The sequence below is a fragment of the Gallus gallus genome, chromosome 4 (assembly GCF_016699485.2).
Source record: "Gallus gallus isolate bGalGal1 chromosome 4, bGalGal1.mat.broiler.GRCg7b, whole genome shotgun sequence".
Classification (NCBI taxonomy): Eukaryota; Metazoa; Chordata; class Aves; order Galliformes; family Phasianidae; genus Gallus; species Gallus gallus.
Genome location: NC_052535.1, coordinates 60,746,134 through 60,758,381, shown reverse-complemented (window position 1 = coordinate 60,758,381; position 12,248 = coordinate 60,746,134). Strand labels below are relative to the sequence as shown.

The window sequence follows — 12,248 nt, the reverse complement described above, 5'->3', positions numbered from 1 at the left end:
AAATTCAGCGCATCCAGAGAGCGCCGGCCGGGACGCTCTCACACAACGCAGCGGGCACCGCGCTGGTCCGGATCCCCCGCAGCCCCCTCACAGAGCGGGGGCGGGCCGGGCGGCGCGAGCTGGGCGGGCCGGCGGCGGGCTGTTGCCATGGCTCCCGCAAGCCGGGGCAGCCCCGCGGGCCGGCGGCGGCGGCGGTGGCGGTGCTGAAGGGACCAGCCATTTTGCCGGTGGAAAACAATGTGACATGGTGTGCCGGGCTCTGCCGTGCAATAACACGCGTCTTCTCCGAGGACACAGAAGAAACGGGCGCGCGAGTGAGTAATGACAGCGGGTTAGCGCGTTGGAGCTGCCATTTTGACAAGCCGGTGACTGCTGCTGCCGCCGGCTGATCGGAGGCGGAATGCGGAGCGATAACGCCGCATATCTGCTGTCAGGCAGCCGAGCGGGCTTTTGTCTCGTAAAGGCGAGGCAGCCCCGCGGCGTTATCTCGGTGTCCGCCGCGAGGGCTGAGCCGGGGCTGGCGGCCCCGCGGTTCGCAGCGGGCAGGTGCCGACCCGGCCCCGCCCGGCCTGCCGACCCCGCGGGCTGCGCGCCGAGGGTGTGCCGCCGCGCTCCGCACAAAGGGACGCTGCCGAGCATCCCGGTTCCGGGGAGAGGTACGGCTCTGCGGGGACCGGTTCTGCCTTGTGAAACTGTATTCCGAGCAAAACCGCCCGCGAGAAATAAGCATCGCCAGGTACCTTTGTGTTTAAGGGGTGGTTTGGACAGAGACTTGTGTGGAGCGATGGCTGAGTGCGTTGGTCTGACTGCATCTTGTTTCAGCGTCATATTCTATATAGCTGTCAAGTCAAAAGGGGTATTCGTTTTCCACTGTGCTTTGTACTGTCAGGATAGCATGGGATATAATGCGTTATCAAACTTGCAAACGTATTTGAACAGCCTCAAGTCGCTGAATTATTCGTGACTGGAATTGATGCATTGTGCTCAGCCTCAGCGTAACTAGCTTTAGATTGTCTGACTGCTGCTGTGCAATATGTAGGTCATAATAAAGAGCGGCTTTTTCACCAGCCCTCCGTGAGCTGCATGCCCCAGTGCTGAGGTTGATTGCTTTGTGGTACTGGCACTGGTAAGAGCAGCAGTGACACAGCCAGCTCACACCTCCCGTTCAGATATGGCACATACCGTGCTGCCCGGAGCACAACACGCCCATTGTGTCCCTCCGCTCAGTGCTCGGTACAAGGAAGGAAACCAGCACTCCACATGGAGCACAAGCACAATTAACAGCACAGGGCGGTTAAACTTTTATTGAATGATCCCAGCGGCAGGCTTTCTGCTTAACGAAAAATAAATAAAACCATGAATGCAAATGTGAGGCAGTCATTGAAACACAGTAAGTCATCTGACTGGGGCTGTATGTTCGTACTGTAGGTTTTCAATGCAAAATGAATTGCTCTGAATAGATGTTAATCACAACGCGTCTGTTTTAGAGCGGCCAATAAAACTACAGCCCTTCAATACATACTTTTATAGGAAAAGTAGCATTTCATGAACCACCACATGTATTCTTACTAATATAATTCTTAATTACCTAATACTGAAATGCATTTGATTATTCTGGCAACTGAATACTATGATTTGCTTTGCAACTAGAGAAAAGAAATGATTGGTATTAACTCTTAATTACGTGATTTTCCGTTACGCTGAGATGAACCATTTGTTTGGACAGTTGAGTGGGCATGAGATCAGGAATTTGAGGTCTGGGATCTTTATAGTTAAATTAGTAACCAGTGTTCTGTAATTAGGAGCCAAATTCCAATGTGTTATTTCTGTGTATATATGCTGTAAAGGTATTTGGACAAGCATGGTCAGCAACTACTCCTCAAATGAAACATCGCATTTAGAAATAGCAGTTTATAAACAGATTGCAACCATGCATTTTCCCTGTTAGAAAAGCTCCACCTTCCTCAAATTGTTTCAGGATTTCACTAATAGGTGAATGCATACCCCAACTTCTTATGTGTAGAAGTCAAATAATAAATTGTTTAGAGATCCACTTTTTTTTTTTCCTGTGTTCTATTAAGTGGAATGAGTATTTACAGTGTGGTTCTACATGAATATTCCCGATTGAGTCTTTAATTATGTTGAAAATGATAAGCTGATCTAGCATTTCCTTTAAGGTGCTTGTAAGCTTCTAACAAAGAGATAGAGAGCTTCTGTTATTACAGTAAGAATTATAGACATAGTAGTATGCAAAAAGTCAAGGACCTTACAGCTCAAGCTGGATATATCTTAATGTGAAGAATTTATGGTGTAAGAAATCATATGAGGACTAGCTGTGACAAATCAGTGTACAGCTAGTTAGGTGCTGGTAGATGCATCTTATTAGTCTCTATTATTATTGAGAGTAGCATTCTGCATTCTTTCTATTGTCGTTCTCCCTTTGTCTTCTTTCTCATATCAGTTCCCGGCTTCCCTCTGTTGCCTTACTGTCTCTTTGGCAACATCTGATCCCCTCTGAGGTATTTGTAAATCAAATTGGTGACTGTCAGTAATGGCCATGGAGGTGCTGTGATGGAATATGGTTAGGAGGAAGAATGTTAATGAGTTAGAGGGAAAAAGCATCAACTAAGCATGACATGTGCCCAATATGGACTAATGGTACATGATATAAGGAATTAAGAAGTAGAGTCCTGTCACAAGTGTTGAAATCAAGCTGGCAAAGAAGAGGAGGAATATTTTTCAGCTCGCAATCAGCTATATTTTTCAACAGAAGATTACTTAGAAGGTCTTGAGAAAAATATGAAACAAACCGAATTGGATATTTCAGCACTGGAAAGGTTGACATCAAGTTTCAGTTAAAGCGTAGAAGTTTTTTTTATTTCAGTAGAGACATGATTTCAATCCAGGAAATTATTGTACTTGATTTGAAAGTCTGTAGGTTATGCAAAGTCAGACTGTTTTGGTCTGCAGTGAGGTAAATAACACCAGCTGTCATGCTTTAACATGAGTCACTTCAAACATTTTTGAGAGAGATGACTCTTGAAGGTGACTCTGTGCCCATGTGTTGTGATCATAAACAGATTACCTGCAAAGCAAAAGCAGGGAGATCAATCCTAAAATGTAATATTACAGCAGCAGGTGCAAAGAGCAGTAAAAATGAAGAGAGGGACCAAAGAAGGCGAAATCAAGTGCTGCAACGGTTTGGTATGTTTGTTTAAAATCATTAGATTTGAACAAACATTGATAAGCATCAACCAACCACGTGGTTTGTGGAGCACAATAACCTTCTAAGAGTGTTAATGTGGGAATGTAATCTGTCCTCCAACTATTGGCTGGCCTCTGAAATGCCATAGGTTTACATATATGACCAACGTGAGTAACCGTACAGATGTCACATGCCTAGAGACCTCTCTCAGATATCAAATTAGGGTGTGCTGTATAAGGTTGCACTGTGAAGCAGCTGAACGCTGCTTCTGTATTGGAAAGATCAGGTATTGCGTATGATACACCAACAATGAGGGTTCATCTGGAGCAGGTAGATTACATCAGATGTGACTTTGGAACAAAAGTTCTGCTCCTGTGAGACTCTCTGTGTAACATGGACAATTCTTGGATGTTTGTAAATTTGAATTTTACAAATACGTAGTTTGATGGTGTTGTATCACAGTGATACTGATCCTTTTCTATATCACTATCTCAGTACTGCATCACTCTTACTCACTGACAGAATGAATTTTCTTCACATTCTGTTGGATGTAGTGTAGGGTGTTCTGTTAGGGAAATGATTGTACCTTAGATAGTCAGACTTTGTTCATTTTCCTTCAAATAGCGTGGCTTCTTTACATGCAAGCATTTTACCAAAAGTGTACTACCATAAAAAAAAAAAAAGGCCTCAGTGAGATGCTGACATTTCTATTACTGTGAAGTACCTTAACTGTCTTGAGTCCAGCCTAAAAACAAAAAGATAAAAAGACTTTCAAAGGCACTGATGTAATGGAAAACCTCATGGATGGGAAGGATTACGATGTGATAGTGGACAGAAGTACATACTTAAAGGGCAGCATGTATCTCTGAGCAAAGGCATGCTGAATGACAGCATTCTATATCTACTTCTGCTTTGTGGGTTTTTTTTTTTTTTTTTGATGCATTAAATGTATTTTTCTGTTCAAATCTATTGTTCCATAACAGCATAGCTAATGCTGCTGTAAAGCAGGAAATTCCAAAGACTGAGCCTTTTCTCCTATTATTTCTTACTTGTGTCCCTAAATAGACTTGTTTTACATCCTTCTCTGCTGAACAATGATAGTGTTCTGATTCATCCATCCTTAAAAATCTCACCAGCCACCATTAAGGGTTTGAAGAGGACAGATGTGGTTCTGTGTTCTTAAGTAACCTGAATAGCATAATATTTTATTTTAACAGTTGATGCTGAGGATCCCAAGCCTCAAAGGATAGTGGTGGTGATGGGGGGGAGAGAAGACGATAACAAGAAAAGCAGTGATTTTCCTTTTCAGTCCTTACTACAGTCAAGTTATACAATAAGCTTTTTCATTTCACTTTTCAACAGATAACTTGAATAATGTTGAAAAATGGAATAACAAAAACTTTACTTATTTGTAGGGTATTTGTCCTGCATTATATGTACAGGTATTGAAGCAATGTATGACTGAATTGTTTGATGTGTAAGTTTAGCCTCATTTGCTGGCTAGTTAGATTTGCCCACAAATAGTGAGTTTTACTCTTGCTGCCACAGGACTCATAAGGAAAGGGAAGGGTGATTGAAGGAAACCCAAGGAAATCAATAATGGCAGTTTTCATAGCTGAAAGAGCAATATTTTGCAGGCTTACAGGAACGTTAAGAGGCGTTGATGTCTCAAGGTTGTGTTTATAACATCAACAGTTCTGCTAATAGGAACCTTGGTAGTTATGACTGAAGGTTAAAATAGCTGGAAGGGTCCTTGTGTTTTTTTCAAAGAGTTTAGAAACAACGTAAACAGAAAAAAAAAGAAAAAAGAAAAAAAAAACTGTCTTTTTTCCTTTAGCGGAGACAATAATTGAGTTCCTAGTTCAACCACAGCAATACTGAAAGGCAGTTTAAACGCTCCTAAGAGGCTTAGGTTACATGATGTAGCCCATGATGAGAAGGAGTGGGAACTACATCAAGAGTGAGATAGCCATAGTGTGTCCTTTTCAGTGTATTGTCATCTTGTCTGAAGGATCATCTCTAGCCTGAACATGAAGTTTTGTCACCAGAAACAACATTGAATGTTATGTTGAATAAAGACCTTCAGTGGGGAAGGCGTGGATAGGCACAAATGTGTGAAGCCACAAAAAAAAAACACGTCACCTTGCAAAAAAGTGTAGATGTTACTCAAACATCATGTAAATGGTGCAGAAGATGCAACAGATTTTCCTTTGACAACCTAGTCCTAAGTATTTATACCTGATGTAAGGCCATTAGAGATTAATAAGTTCCTAATGACAGAGATCTGATGGATGTTCTTCATAAAATATGGTGACTCAATCATTTAGATTTAGCTATAAGGAATACCAACAAAAGAACAGAAATAGGGATTTCTGAAATGTAAATTGTGGAAGAGAGATTAGTACTTCAGCTTACCATATTCAGAAAAGACAATTATGAAAACAGGGTAGTAAGACAAACTAATGAGATTAAGTTCAAAACCAAGGAAGACTGCTACAGAATCCATAAAAGAACAAATTTCAGTTCATGCAAGTATCTAGACTACTTCTGGTCTCCTGATCAGAATAAAATGTGAATATATGTAAAACTCTTAATGGCTGTTGGTAGCTGATTTCATAAACTGTTTTGACTCTGACTATAGCAAGGGTAGGACTGGCTTCCTAAAAGCCAGTGTTTCACCAAAATTTAGCTTTAGGAAAGGGGAAGAGGGAGACTGTCTGTGATTCAGGTCTCTCAAACAATTCTGATGTGTGAAAAATCCATGAACTCAAGATTACACACATTACTGCAGAGGTCTGTTTGTGAATACGAACAGTATTTTTACTACTAAAGGTGCCCATAGAAGGAATGTAGGAATCCACTTAAGTATAACTAAGTGCAGGGTAGACATAATTAAATTGTATGTTTAAACATTGCTTTTGCTAATTATATCTTGATATTAAAAATGACACACAATAACAGCAATATCAGAATTATTTCCTTTTTTCTAAGCATAAATCGAATCTGAAATTGAGATGTTATTGGCACCAAATTTTGAAACAGGTGTAAAATGAGATCTGTAAAGTACTAAATGCTTGTTTATTTAGTGAATTTTATTTCATTCTAGAGCCTCACTTTATTATGCAGGTAATGAGAACTTTTATAGTTGAACTGTGATAAATAAGGTGGACTAAATAATTGATGTGAGGTGATTATTAGCTGGTGAGAATGCCAAAGAAATTGTGTTATTGGAAGGCTGGTCAGTAAATCCTCAGCACAGATTGCTTTGCGCTCTCCAGTGAGGCTGGATTAGAAGTCCCCATCATTGGCTCAGTATATTGTTTTTAAGCACATGATACATGAGACTTTTGAATTTCATAATCATAGGATTTCAAAATCATAGGATTGACCTATTCAGGCAATCCTAAACTATAGAGACTCACCTAAAGTATATATTTAATACTTCCCTTCTAACAAGGAGCTCTCGCTACTGATTTCTGTGCGTTTTGTGTTTTACCTTTCTTCAAATCTTAAGCAGCTATTTTCTGTTTTATGTACCATCACTGTATTTTCTTTCCCATTAAAAATATAGTAAGGATTTTGGAGATAAGCAAACAGTAGCATCCCAAAGGGGTGCTGGTGAAAAGTATTCGGTATGTATCACTTAAGTCATATACTGATCCTGTAATTCACACTACTCCTTCTAGCCAGTTATATATCTTGCACATTTTAATGAGCAACTTCTGATGGAAGCTAGCAGTTGCTAGCACTACATTTATTAAATTTTACTTCTAATTAACCGGGAACTCTGAGCAATGACACTCTCCCAGATAGTGCAATTACTATAAGTTTGATTGTTTTTCTTCTGGGTAGATCTACAGCTCTTAGGAATCCCAAAGAAATAACAATTTCAATGTGACCTGTGCAATCAAATGGGTTACTTTGAATAACCAAAACATGAAAGATAATGAAATCAAAGGAAATGCTTGTAGGACAGGTTAGTGAGGTGTTGATAGGTCTGGCAGTACAATGAAGACCAAACCAAAGACTTTGTTTCGACATACGAGTTTTAAATTTGTTATGTGTATAGCTGTTGGTTTATACATTCACGTACTTTTGACAGTGGCATTTGATTCACTGATTTATGGTCTTGGGTACAGGCCAGGTTCAGGGCACACTTTATTGTCAGAACACGCACAAACTCTAGAAAAATTATTTGCAAGTCTATACCTACATACTAAAGTACTGGGGAAGACTTCCAGCCCAGGGAAATGGTTTTCTTATAAGCAAATTAAAAATGTTGTGGACTTAAATTAATCTAGGTGTTAATTTGTTTACTTCCTGTAATATTTAGTGGTGTAATTATCTTAAATATATGCTATTTGAAGTGTAGATTAGTCATTGTTTAGCTAAAACCTCAAGTGAAAATAAACACATCAGTAGGACTAAGTAAAAGCTATGGTCTGTACAACAGCAAATCTGTTATACTGTCTCTATATAGATATGTTCTACTTCAAATTCTGACATGAACTCACTGTACCAGAGGAGAAAGTGCAGATGAGTTATTTCCTAATGAATGGATAAAAAGACTGTTGTCTCAGTCGTTATCTGAAAGGAAACTACATTTTAGTAATTGTTTCTATCAATATTAGCTCATCACTGTGTAAAGAACTCAGCCCCAATCCCTTCTTTTTGTAGTAGCTGCTTAACACACTAGATGGAACATGCATGGTTGCAAAAGTAAACTAAAGAACAGATGTATTAACAAATGGTTCTGACCACTCAACTGTAATACCAGTTGTTTCCTAATTTCTTATAGGAAGCTTAGCAGAAATGAAAAAAAATTAGAAGGGATTTGAAGAACAAGCAAATAGTAGCTTTATAGATAAACTTGAAGTATTCTTGCGTTAAAAGGATACTGTCTGTTACAAATGAATGAAAGAATATGTGGGAAAATACTGTGCAGAAGTTGTACAAAGTTGCAATGGAGTTTTGGGAGTTGAAGGGGAGACAGACAAAGAATTGAGAAAGCTCTAGAAAGGGAAGAGATGGAAGTAAAACTGCTGTGGTGGAAAGGCAAGGAGGTAGCTGTGAGCCTGCTAGTGGACAATGTATATCTACTGCTTCATAGTAGACAAGTGCGACAGCCTCAAAGCAAAAAGCCAGAGTAGTCTCTTGGGACACATTTTATGTTGATCATAAAACAGTATTACTGAAAACCAGGGGGCTGAATGCTGTAGCTAAATTGTGTTATGACAGAGGCCTAAACAACGGCATTCCTGGTAAGGGCCAAACAAAAACAACCATATTGTTCCTGAGATTGAAAGGAAGCAGGTGTGAGGAAAAATGAGCTGGCTCCTTGAGTAATTAACGTTATTATTTGCATTCTAGTCAAATTTCTGACTTACACGCACTATGCCAGCACATACCATAGATTTTTCTTGTATTTTAGTCTCTGTACATACATAAGTATTTTAACTGTTTTGCAGATTTGAAAACAAAATAATCCTCTTCTGCAGCTGAGTCCTTTGTGTCCTGTTTAAACTTGGACACAAATAGTGAAGTCTTGGCTGCTCACACTTTAGAACAAAGAATTTGATGTTGCAAATAGATACTTTCTATATTGCTATCAAAATGAGGTTGTCGCTGGCTGTCTTCCACAAGCAATGGAATAAAGTAATTCTGTGGATAGGGGTCAGGTAGCAGGTAATTTGGAGGCAAGTGAAACACATATTGAGGGATGCTGCTGTGGTGCTCAGTTTATCTGACTATTGTAAAAATAATTTAAATGCTTTCCTAACATTTTCCTTATGGGAAATTTGTTTAATTGCCAGAGGAATCAAATAAGCTTAAATTGCATGTCAGATGGTCCATAGCAGAAGGAAAAGCAATGTAAGGAGCTAAACATGTTTTGAACACTAAATTTGTATTAAGTATACTTCTGCTGAGATGTTCATATGTCCTTACTTGTGATGTTTTTGTGTACAACACCAGTTTAACATCATTATATCTACGTTCTCTTCTAAGGGGTAAGACAGAAATCTAGAAAAGCTTAACCATCTGGTGTAAATTCAGTAGAGAAAACTTACATTTCAACTTTTTGAATTTCATCTCTGTGTGTAAAGTTTTCAAGGCATTTTAGAAACAGAGGATAGCAGAAGTCACTGACTTCATCCTTCAGTTTCAACTACAAACTTTTCTGATCTTGTCTGATCATTATTCAAGGACTAGAATTGGGTATTTATTTTGACCAGGACCAAGCCAATGAAAAATCTAAAAACCCTGAGACAAAAACAAATCACCTGATTATTTTTTTTTAATAATTAATAAGTGGATGACTTTGAAAAACAGAGGATGTTAAAGTTATCAGGAAGTAAACAGTTTCTAGGAAGGGAAATCCACATTTCCGTATGTTTTTTTGTTTAAAGAGGAAATTACCTAATAAATGTACATCTTTATGGAATAACTGCTTTGGGTTGTTAACTGTTATTTCCAGTTCTCATGTACCTTAAGATCTGCCTTGAGTGTGAGCGATACTTTTATTTCTGCTCTTCAGGCTTTCTTCCTTGTAACTTCAACCGCCATGGGTTTAGGTTCATGATATAATACAGAGGTGCAAAGTAAGCGTAGTCATATAATTTTAACTGTCAATTTGTTACTGTTTAAGAGCATTCTCAAGAGTTTTTCTCTGTATTCCTTGTTGGTTCTGGCCTTCGTTCTGTCAGTTTGGATCTCTTAGGGTCTAGTTTTCATAAGATATATGCACAGCTTCTCATGAAAAGCACGTGTAGCCCATGTTAGTACTGGCTACCAAAATCTGAGATAGCAAGAAAGTGTTACTTTAGATTTATGTCTATTCAGCAACAACATTGTTGAAGAATTTTTCTACACAGGGAGAATACCTGTGGTGAAAAACATTGTTGTAGTTCTGAATTCTTTATTAATTACTAGTGTTCATTACTGATCAGTGATGAAATTGTGCTGAGGGAGGAAAATTAGGAAATTGCTTCAAAAAATCATTTGTATATCATCCTCAAATATTATCTTGACATTGCTGTAGTTGCCTCTTATGCAAGGGTTTAGCTTTGTTAGTGAAAAATGAGTGGAGACCTGCAGATAAGTCAGCATTGCAGCTGTAGTATCTTCCATCACCTTATACACATCAAACATGAGCTTGTCTTTGCCCAGCTAGGAGAAGCATGGATATAGCTCAAACAAATGTTTCAAATGAACAGTGTGTTCAATAATTAAAGGTACTTTGGGGAACATAAATAGCAAATAAAAACTGTAAAAGTGCCTTCATTGTCATTTAACAGGAGCTGAAGCAGTATGTGATAAATGACCATGTATTTAATGTGCTTCTGATAACAAGAAGGCAAAACAAACAGAAGATCAGCACTGATTTCCTGAGTCATCCTCCTGGTGGGCAAGGGCTAATTTGGTTGCAGAGTATCTACTGGGGATTGTTGGCATTTTGCTAGAATTTCAGCTTTGGAAGCTGAAGAACTTCCTAGAAGCAAAGTCTTCCTTTCGCTCCAAGCTGCCAGTATGAGGAACTGCCACATCTCTAGGGAAATAATTATTTTCAGATGAAGATTTGAACAAGAATTTAACAATTTTCTGTGTAGGGACTTCCTGTTAATCATTATACATCATACAGAAGAGGAGATTAATCAATGCACTCGCCACCAAAAAGAAAAGCAGTGCATCATTAAGCAGATTTCTGCTGTTGTGTCATTGCTCTTCTCTAACACATTTGCAAAAACTTAACTCTCAAGAAAGTTACAAGTCTTTAATTATTTGGACTGTGTGGAAAGCATCAGTTTCAAAAAATGTATTTGGGCTACCAAATTTTTTTAACCAAAAAAAATTAGTTGAAAGTTCTCTAGGACATGAGATGTTGTTTTCTAGTATAATTCCAAGCCCTGTCACTGTATGAGATTAATAAAATGCATTGGCTTTGGACTTTCAAGACAGTATGAGCATAGAGCTGTGTAGTAACATCCAGCTGTACATGGCCATTGATGATATTGGTTTAACCAAATACAAGAGTACTTACATGTTGGATGCTTACATTTACCTTCTGATGTGTGGGTGGGAAGGAAAGCACAAGGAAGTTACTGTCTGCATCTCTGTGGTACCAATGATTTGGTATATGCTAAAGCCTATTCCCAGGGTTGTTTTTAATTTCATAGTGCCTTGAGGGCATGCTGTCGCTAGCTAAGATGTACAGACTATTCCCAACTTACTAGAAGTTTAAGGCTGACATGTAGCTTGACTGTGGTCAGAGATCAACAGAAAAATATATAAACACTTCAGTCTGATCACAAAACCAGCTTTGTGGTCATGGGGTGGGGAGCCATGGCACCTTTAAAGAAAGTAGTGATTCAGCTGTACTCTTGAATAAGATGATTCCTGATGATATAAGAGATTTTGAACTAAATCTCAATCTAACTGTATTTTCTTTAAGTCCTCTTTTTCATCTTGTATTAGTTAAACCTCGCTGATAGCTATGGCTACCCTTCAGGCCCTCAAATTTGCCATGAAGTCAGTATGCCATGAAACGTTAAGATGCTGGCACTGGGTAGAGCTGGGCCTGCTTTTTCTTAATGAGCATGTTTGAAATTTGAACTTGATTCTACTACACCACCTGAACAGGGGATCATTTCAGACATAAATTACAGCAACATTTCAGGTTTAAATTATGGTAAAAGACATCGCTTATAGCTGTGGATTACAAAGCAGTGGAGTGTCTATAGAAGTTATGTTTCTTGTTGGATGTCTTCTGAAACAGTTGAATTGCGCCTGTCAGGAATGGTATGCATGCTGTTAATTTTGCAGTTATGAAGCAGATGGACAAAATGACATAAAGATACTTCTTTAAGCCTTTCATGATATAAGGGATTATAGGAGAATTTACTCAAATTTTGTCTGCTGCTTTGGATACTGCCCAAAGTCAGAATGGTTTGTAACTCCTCACAAGCTGATATGGGTTGCTTTGAATAAGCCAGATCTGTTTTCACGCTATTTGTGAATAAACAACCTGTCACTGCAATTCTATCAA

The 12,248-nt window shown here is 38.9% G+C and overlaps 1 protein-coding gene across 5 annotated transcripts in view; it reads left to right on the top strand.

The window, feature by feature from the left end:
* The first annotated feature begins 223 nt into the window (after positions 1-223).
* The window catches only part of SORBS2 (sorbin and SH3 domain containing 2), a 142,823-nt gene continuing 130,798 nt past the window's right edge, over positions 224-12,248 (top strand). For all 5 annotated transcript variants that reach the window (XM_040699935.2, XM_046940863.1, XM_046940865.1 and 2 more), the window contains exon 1: positions 224-314. The gene's annotated coding sequence lies outside the window, so the exon portion shown is untranslated. The remainder of the gene's footprint in view (positions 315-12,248) is intronic.